Consider the following 9,077-nt stretch of genomic DNA (forward strand, 5'->3'; position numbering starts at 1 on the left):
CTCAAAGCTTCCCAATCGATTTTTCTCACCGTGCAGTAACACCTACGTGATAAGAGTGCATAAAGTGTTTTGTGTTCTTCTTTAGAAAAACCTTGGTTCTTGCATGGGAGGAGTAGGTTCTCTCCTAGCCCTCTTGGAAGCAAATCTCTTGATGGGCATCCTGCACAAGCAAAGTGGAGATCATTCAATCAACTTACAAGCAAAGAAAGCACCAAAAGAATGAAAAAATTCAAGAAAATGTCTCCTGCTACAGTAACTTCGAAAACATTTTCAAGGACTTTGCTTGTAAAAGTAGCCAAAAATTCTACAAATGAAGGAAAAATTCTTGATAATCATTACGCATTCATTCAACAACAAAAATCCAAGAAACTTCACCCACAAAAGCATGAAAAGCTTAAAGTTTTGAGGGAAAGATCAAACCTTCAACCAAGAGTAAGATGAGCAAATATAATGGTTGGATCCGGCTAAACGCTTGCTCAAACTCCAATTTTATGTCACTAAAATGGAGAAGAGGGGGAGAAGAGCAAACTAGAGAAAAAAAATGAAGGAAAACGGTGGAGAAATGAGGGAGAAAAGGGTAGAAGAGTGGAGAAGATGAATGAATAGTGTGCTGCCCTAAGTCCTTAAGTACCCTTCACTCGGGTGGTCTTGCCGACCATCCTTGCGGCCGCAAGGATGGTCCTCAAGACCCTCGGGATAAGTCTTGAGGGGCATCCTTGTGGCCGCAAGGATGGTCCTCAAGACTCACTGGATAGGTCCCGAGGGGCATCCTTGCGGCAGCAAGGATGGTCCTCCGGATTTTCCTGACGCACGTCGATTCTCCACGCGTTGCACACTTCATTTTATGATTAAAACCATGAAAAATAAATCCAGAAACATCGACAAAACACTCAAAACATCATCAAGATTGCATCAAAAACAAGAATTACTCAAAGACCACATGACAAACAAGAGAATACAAAGGCTAATGAGCTAAGAAAAATGATGAAAACACAAATACAACCAAACCACACTAAAATACAAGTCCAACACACAAACACAAATGAGGAAATTAATACGAGGAATGAAATGAACTTGGGTTGCCTCCCAAGAAGCGCTTGTTTAACGTCGTTAGCTCGACGTGCATTACCTCAAACGATCATGGTGGAACAAATGGATGGAAGTTACCTTGAGCCTTTGGAGTTGTGTTGCCACTTGGAAAAATAATGTTTCAACCTATAGCCATTGACTTTAAACACACCTTTTGTTGGGTGACAAATTTCCACGCACCGTGAGGAAAATACTTTGTGATACCGTGATATGGCCCATGCCACCTCGACTTCAGCTTTTCCCGGAAAAGCCTTAGTCGTGAATTGAAGAGAAGCACTTGATCTCCGACTTGGAAATGTTTAGCTTGTTTTATGTGTCGGTCATGGTATTCTTTTGTCTTCTCTTTGTAACGTCATCGAGCTTTTTATATGCCATGGCTCGCCATTCATCCAACTCATTTAATCGGAATTTTCTCTTGTGGCCGATTTTATGAGGGTCAAAGTTTAATTGCTTTATAGCCCAATAAGCCCTGTGCTCTAGTTCGACGGGTAAGTGACAAGCCTTCCCATAGACCAACCGATATGGTGTTGATCCAATAGGTGTCTTAAATGCCGCTCTATATGCCCGAGTGCATCGTCAAGTTGATCCGCCCAATCCCTCCTCGTGATGACTTACCATTTTCTCTAAGATTCTCTTCAATTCCCTATTAGATACCCTCAACTTGACCACTTGTTTGGGGATGGTAAGCAGTTGAGATTCTATGTGATACTCCATATCGTTTCAACACTTTTTTCGAATTGGGAGTTGCAAAAATGAGTGCCCCGATCGCTAATGATTGTCCGTGGAGTGCCAAATCGGGAGAACAATTTCTTGAGGAATTTCACCACGACCCTCGCGATCGCAAGATGGAAGTGCTTGCGCCTCCACCCATTTGGAGACATAGTCCACGCGCGACAAGGATGAATTTATTACCCCGAGAACTAGGAACGGTCCCATGAAATCAATCCCCCAAACATCAAATATCTCACAAGCCCCGATTCGACGATTACGGCATTTCATCTCTTTTTGAGATATTACCGGCTCTTTGGCACTTATCACAATGTCGCACCATCGTCTCGAGCATCTTGAAAAAAATTGTGGGCCAAGAAACCCTCGCATCAAGAACCTTCTTAGTCGTTTCTACTTCCATCGTAGTGCCCCCGCCGGGCCCGAATGACAATGCGATAGAATATCCTCGTCCCTTCTTTTCACCGAAACGCATCTCCTGACAATGTGATCAGCACTAACTCTAAACAAATAGGGGTCTTCCCATATATAGTGCTTTAAATCGGCGAAGAATTTATTCTTTTGTTGATGAGTGAGCCCCTTGGGTAGGATCTTTGCTGCAAGATGATTAGCAATGTCAGCAAACCACGGAGTCTCATCCTCTGTCACTAATTGAATGCTACATAGTTGTTCCACAGGGAATGTGTCAATTATCCCTTCTTTTTTCAACTCCACATCATTAGGCCCTTCAAGGCGTGATAAATGATCAGCAGCCATGTTTTCTGCCCCCTTTTTATCTCTTATCTCTAAATCAAACTCTTGTAGTAGAAGCACCCAACGGATCAACTGAGGTTTGGCCTCCGACTTACTCAGCAGGTATTTGAGTGCAGAGTGATCAGTGTAAACAATTACCTTGGATAACACCAAGTATGATCGAAATTTATCAAAAGCAAAGGCCTCCGACTTAAGCTTTTGTTTGTCCTCAAGCAAAAATTAAAACATTAAAGTGTAGATGAAGGATATATTGGAAGTGCTTGGCCTTAAGTTCACCAAAGCATACAAAGAGTGCATTCTACAAGTACGGGAAATTTCAACAGTAAATACGAAAAATCAATGCTCTAGCTAAAAACGTGAATAAAAAAGGACAACAAATCCGAAATTGTGTAAGTGTATAAACTCACTCAAGTCAACCCAAAGTATACTCCCTCAAAGTTCTACGTATAAGGGTCTTATTTAGCTTTTACACAACCTCTAAGGTAGCTCCTTTTCCAAAGCGGCCACTAAGGTGGCTTTTTACACTTTCGAGGTGGTAACTCTTTCTACTAAAGTGGTAGTTTTCACACATCCCATGAGATAACTGTTTCTCTCATTAGGGCATAACTAGTATCCGACTTATGGGAGTAGCTTCATACGTCATAAGTGGTAGCTCTTTCCACCCAACAAGCACAATTAAACAACAAAACTATTTTGTTCTTTCTTTTCACTTTTCCATTTTTTCCGAATTAACACAAGAAATAACTAAAACTAGTCCCTTATACATCAAACATGAGTTTCCAAAAGAGTTAAAGAGTGAGTAGTGCAACAAGTGTCAATCGGGCAAAAATTCCTATAAATTCAAGCAAAAACTAGAGCATGAAAACATTCATTGTTAAAAATTCTCCTAAACTCAAGAATACAATCAATGTAACTAAGGTGAACCGCCATTGGCTAGTATAAAAGAGATACGTGCACTATGAATCTCCCTCCACACTTAAGTTGTACATTATCCCCAATGTACACATGCAAGATCATTCATAATGTAAATCAATTAGATTCAGATGTGGGAGAAGCAATCAAAACAATACTCCCCTGAGTCCTAGTGTTGCATTTGATGGAGCTAAGTCCTTGGGAATGTTGTTCCAATATGTTGTGAAGCTCACACGGCCAAGTGCCGAAACACCTTGGCCATGCCCATTATAAAGTCTCAATTCCCATGATGACAAGACAATCTACATGCATACACGAGGGGGTCCAATGAAGCTCAATAAAAACAAAAGTAACTCGAGTATATAAAAGATGAGATAATGAATACAACTCGAGATACAAAATAAACTCAGAAGGAAAGTCCTTTATGAGTATACAAGTCCAAGATAAAATGAGAAAATAAAAGAAGAGGAAAATAAAATCAAGTGTCGATGTCGTGCTGTGAATCCTCTACAGCTGCTGGTGCTAGATCAAGGGGTGCTGGTGGAGGTGGTGAAGGAGATGCTGGAGAGGCTGGGGGTCTGCTTCTCAATAGCTGTCATAAGAAGTCAAAATAAGCCATCATATCGACATACTATGTTGACTGTATCGACCGCATCTCGATGATCTTAGACCGCAATACACTCACAGTGCTCTCGAGCCTCTCTATACAATCATAGGCTCCTGAAAGGGTACCTGGGCACTCTGAGGTCTCGGTCGCCATCGGTGTAGAACACTTCGCTGCATCCTTGCCGCCCTCGGCTCTCTCAGTGGTGGTGGTGGCTAAAATGTAAGCTCTAGTTCCATATCTACGTATCGCTCCCATCATCTTGTGAGTATCGAGCTAAGCGGAGAGGGAAAAGCTGTCTGATCGGTATCCCGAAGAGCATCACCGAGACCTATCTCAAAAATAAGTCTAGTAATGTAGGGACCAACAAATAATACTCCTACTCTCCCGTTTTGCAGTGGAATCGCATGTAATCAGCACAATGTGCCCCAGATGAATAGGCACGGACCTAGGCATGGAATACAGATAAAGCAGACTCTGTTGGCTTGGATTTGCATGATTTGTTGCCTTGGTGGGAGAGAGATCTCCATTAGGGTTAGAACCTCAAGATTGAAGAGGGTTGAGAGGGTGAATCATGAGATAGTGAAGTATCCCCTTTCCCTCCGATTGGTCTATTCTATCTCCATTCCCTAAGCTCTATGCAACCATATTTGGTGGGAGGCGTGAGATTGCTCGATTTCTCCGCCGGGACCTTGTAGGGGGTTAGGATCCTTCGCCGGGAATTAGGGTTGGATCAATCTTTAGGAATTGGATACACAATTTGGAATCCCTAGAGTGCTTTGCGGTCATATGTGGTGTGAGGTGTTGAGATTGAGCGATTTCTCCACTGGACCTCGTAGGGGGACTAGTATCGGTGATCTAGAGATAGACCTGATTATGTTTGGATTTCCACGACTTAACTTACTCATCATAGAAACACTTTTGCTTATCCGGTACCTAATACCGAATCCTAGGGGAAGCATTACCCCAATACCCCACTTTTACTGATTGAGATCTCCATCCATTTTACCCTTGCATATTTGTCTCCGGTATTCATTACTTCGCACAATAGATCACCACACCTTTCCATTTATCATTAGGTTAGAAAGCAGAGAAGAAGTTAGTACTAGTAGCCCCTGTTCCTCGTGGATTCGACTCACCCACTCACCGGGGTATTTATTACTCGACACCCGTGCACTTGCGGTACATACACGCATATTCGGACGCTGTCAAGTTTTTTTGGCGCCGCTGTCGGGGAACAGGATATTAGGAACGCTAGGACTTTGTTGCTCTAGCCACTTATCTTTTATCTTTTATTTTTGTCTATTCCACACTTTCTTTTTTTCTTCCATCATTCTCATCGATTTTTTTATTTTGTTTTTTTATCTATTTCACTCTATCTTCTTCCACCGTTCTATTTTTGTTTTTATTTTTGTCTTATTTACTTTTTCCTTGCATGGAACTTGAATGATGATTAATCCAGTTGTAGATTTATATTTTCAGGTTGATGTTCTCACTAGAAAAATTGATCAATTTATCAATGTTCATCAACAACACAATCCATATCGCATCAACTATCATCCAAATCAAAGGAGCTACCCAAACCTCTTATGGGATATTGATGGACAACAATGGGAAGCACCTCAACAAGAACTTCAATGGGATGAGAAAGTTGAAGAAGATGTACTTCGGTTGGAAAAGAGTGTTACCAAGATTTATTGAAGCAACCGATGCCCGTTTCCAAAAATATTGAGGCCACATTAAGTTGTCACGATGTCTCCATCAAAAAAACATTGAGCATCAATTAGGAGAGATCTTGGACATGCTTGCTAAGGAAAAAAAGAAGAATTTGAACAAGCAAGGCAAATGTCTCCGGGACATGATGAGGCCATGAGCACAATTGAAGAAGTTGGGCAAATTGAGTACATTGATGTAGAAAAATAAAAAAAGAAAGAAGTTGAATATCATTTTGAGATTTTGGATTGTGTGAATGAAGATTGTGCTTGTGAGCGAGGAAATTTTCAAGGGGATTTGCTAGTCTCATGTTCCTCTCAAGTTGAAAATACACAAGAAGAAGCAAACCCCAAGTTAATGGAACAAGCATCTTTCTTTGGGATTGATCAACTCTTACAATGCAAGAGAGAGGTTTTGGGAAGGGAAGAAGATGTGGGTAGGAGATTGAAGCCATCCAATGACCCACCTGTGCTAAGCTTGGACAATTCCCAACCCAAATTGTTTCCTTGGAGGCCAAAAGTAAGATGGTTGGACTCTCCAACAAATACTTCATCCCGGCAAGTTGACTCTTGGTTTAAAGGAAGTAGCTATGCAATGTCTAGTCGGGAGGAACACACTCTTTTCAAGCCTCCATAAGGTAAGGAAGAGGTACGTCAAGCTTAGTGACGTAAAACAAGCGCTTCTTGGGAGGCAAACCCAAGTTTTTTTAAATGTTTTCTAGTTTAGATTTTTCATTTCTGCAGTAATAAATTCATGAGTGGGTGCTTTTGATGAATTTTTTTGTTGGTGTTGAAGTTTTCATGGAAAAATTTTGGTGATTTAAATTGATTTTTCGTGTATGTGGCATGGTTGAGGGTGTAATTCATGTTTATAGTTGAAGAATTAGTGTTAATTTGAAGTTTGGAACCTTGCGTGGACTGCTCGCAGAAATTTTTGCAGCTCACGCGGTCGTGTGGAATTTCCACACGGCCGTGTCATAGATCTTCACGCGGGGTGTGGAATTTCCACACCCCCATGTGGCTTATAAGATTATGAGGGGTCACTTTTCATTATCTTCACCACTTACACCCATCTTCTCCCACTTCTCCATCTTCAAGAATCTGAACTTTTGAGCACAAAAACTAATTTTCTTCAACTCCTTGGAGATTTAAAAGTGTTTTGCCGGCATTTGCATTAAGTTTCCTTCACCGATTTTGCTCCGGTAAACTTCATTTTCCCCTATCTTCTCTATGCCCTTATTTTGCCAATCCATAGAGTTTTTATTGGTTTATAAGTGTTGTTTTTTTCATGGAAAAATCTTGTAGAGACACTTTAGAATGTATGGATCGAAAATTTTTGGAAGCGTTGGAGCCCAATCATGGCTTCTTGGCCATGGTTAGGCGCCCACGCGGGCGCGTGGCCGGCCCACACGCCCGCGTGGGCAGCTGGCCGCTCGCGTCCGGCGCGCCCCACGCGCAGGCGGGCTGGCCAGCCCATCGCCGCCGTGCGGGCTGCGACCGCTCGGTTGGGCACGCCCACGCGGGCAGCGCCCAGCCACGCGCCCGCGTGGGCTGGCGCCACGCGGGCTGGTGCCACGCTCGCGTGGCGCCTCGGCCGAGACGACGCGCCCACGCGGGCGCGTGGCTTCCCCACACGCCCGCGTAGGCTCGGTAAAAGTACCCAATAAGGCCAGAAAAGTGCTTGGCTTGCCCTCCACGCCTGCGTGGAGCCCTGTACTCATCAAATTCATGCTTAACTGACTTCTTTTTGAAGCTTTATTTGCGTGTATGACACCAAGGACCGAAAAAAACTTGTTCGAAAATGCTTGAATTTCATACGGTTAACCTTGGATGAGAACATTATTTTTGGCACACCGGCAACACCGTAAGACAACGTTGATGCTTGAGGCGTCCCCACTCATGATTCTTTAGTTTTCCTTTTACTTTTTGTTTTCTTTTATTTTTTTTTAGTTTTTTTTTATTTTTTATCTTTTTTAGACTTTAGTTAACTTTTGTGTTTTGTTTTTGTTTGTGCGAGTTTGTGCTTCATGTGTTTACTTATAAGAACTCGTACATCTTTTTCTATTTTTGTTGAGCTTCACTCGAACCCCTTGTCTACGTGCGAGATGGCCTTGAGAGTGATGTTGATGGTGTTTTAGTCATAGACATGATCATGTGATATTGTCACATGGTCGTGTGAGCTTCACAACCCATGACAACAAGCCCATGAGTTAGACTTCACCAAACGATTAATGAGGGAGTTCGGGGAGTATTGTTTTAATTGCATTCCCACACACATTATGCTTCCATTGTTATTATTTTTTTATTGTGCTTGCATGCGTACATTGAGGACAATGTACATCTTAAGTGTGGGGGAGGGTTCACCTTATACATGACTTTTACTTGTGTTTTCATGAGCATGCTCTTGTTGCCAATGAAGGTTCACCTTAGGGTTAAGAGTTTAATTCTTAGTTTTTGGAGGTTATAAACATGGATTTTATCATGCTCTAGTTTTCATCCAATTTTATTGAATATTTTTGTCTCCGATTGCTCTTTGTGCACTTTTCTCGCTCATTAGACCTATGAAGACTCTAGTTCATTATGTTTGGGACTTTAGTGTGCTAGTTTTTTTATTTGATCAGAAAAAAATCAAAAAAAAATAAAAAAATAAAAAAAGAAATGGAAATTGTTTGTTGTTTGTACATAGGGTGTGGAAAGAGCTACCACCCATGATGTATGTAGCTACTCTCATAAGTCGGATACTTGTTATGCCCCTAATGAGAGAAAAGAGCTATCTCATGGGATGTGTGAAAGCTACCATCCTCGGTAGAAAGAGCTACCACCTCGAAAGTGTGAAAGCCACTCGGGAGGCATCTTGGGAAAGGGGCTACCTTAGAGGTTGTGTGAAGCTACTACCTATTCTTTTCTGTTTATAAATAAGTCCCATGTTAATAAGAACTTTGGTAGTGGACATAGTGTTGACATGAGTTGAGTTTTTTTCACACACACACGCATTCGGATTTTATCACATTCATTTTTTTGATTGGATTGTTTGCTAGAGCATTGATTGTTTTGTCTAGTGTTTGATTCTCTCCATGACTCGTAGAATTTTTATTCTTGTACTCATTTGGTGAACCTAAGGCCAAGCACTTCTCTTTTCTTTCCATAGGTATAAATGTTTAATTTTTGCTTGAGGACAAGCAAAGACTTAAGTGTGGGGGAGTTTGATAAGTGCTTGAGTAGACATATTTTTTTTATATGTTTTACATGCATTGAGCATCATTTTTTTACTGTGGTTTATG

This window comes from Dioscorea cayenensis, chromosome 20, assembly GCF_009730915.1.
Source record: "Dioscorea cayenensis subsp. rotundata cultivar TDr96_F1 chromosome 20, TDr96_F1_v2_PseudoChromosome.rev07_lg8_w22 25.fasta, whole genome shotgun sequence".
NCBI classification, from domain to species: Eukaryota; Viridiplantae; Streptophyta; class Magnoliopsida; order Dioscoreales; family Dioscoreaceae; genus Dioscorea; species Dioscorea cayenensis.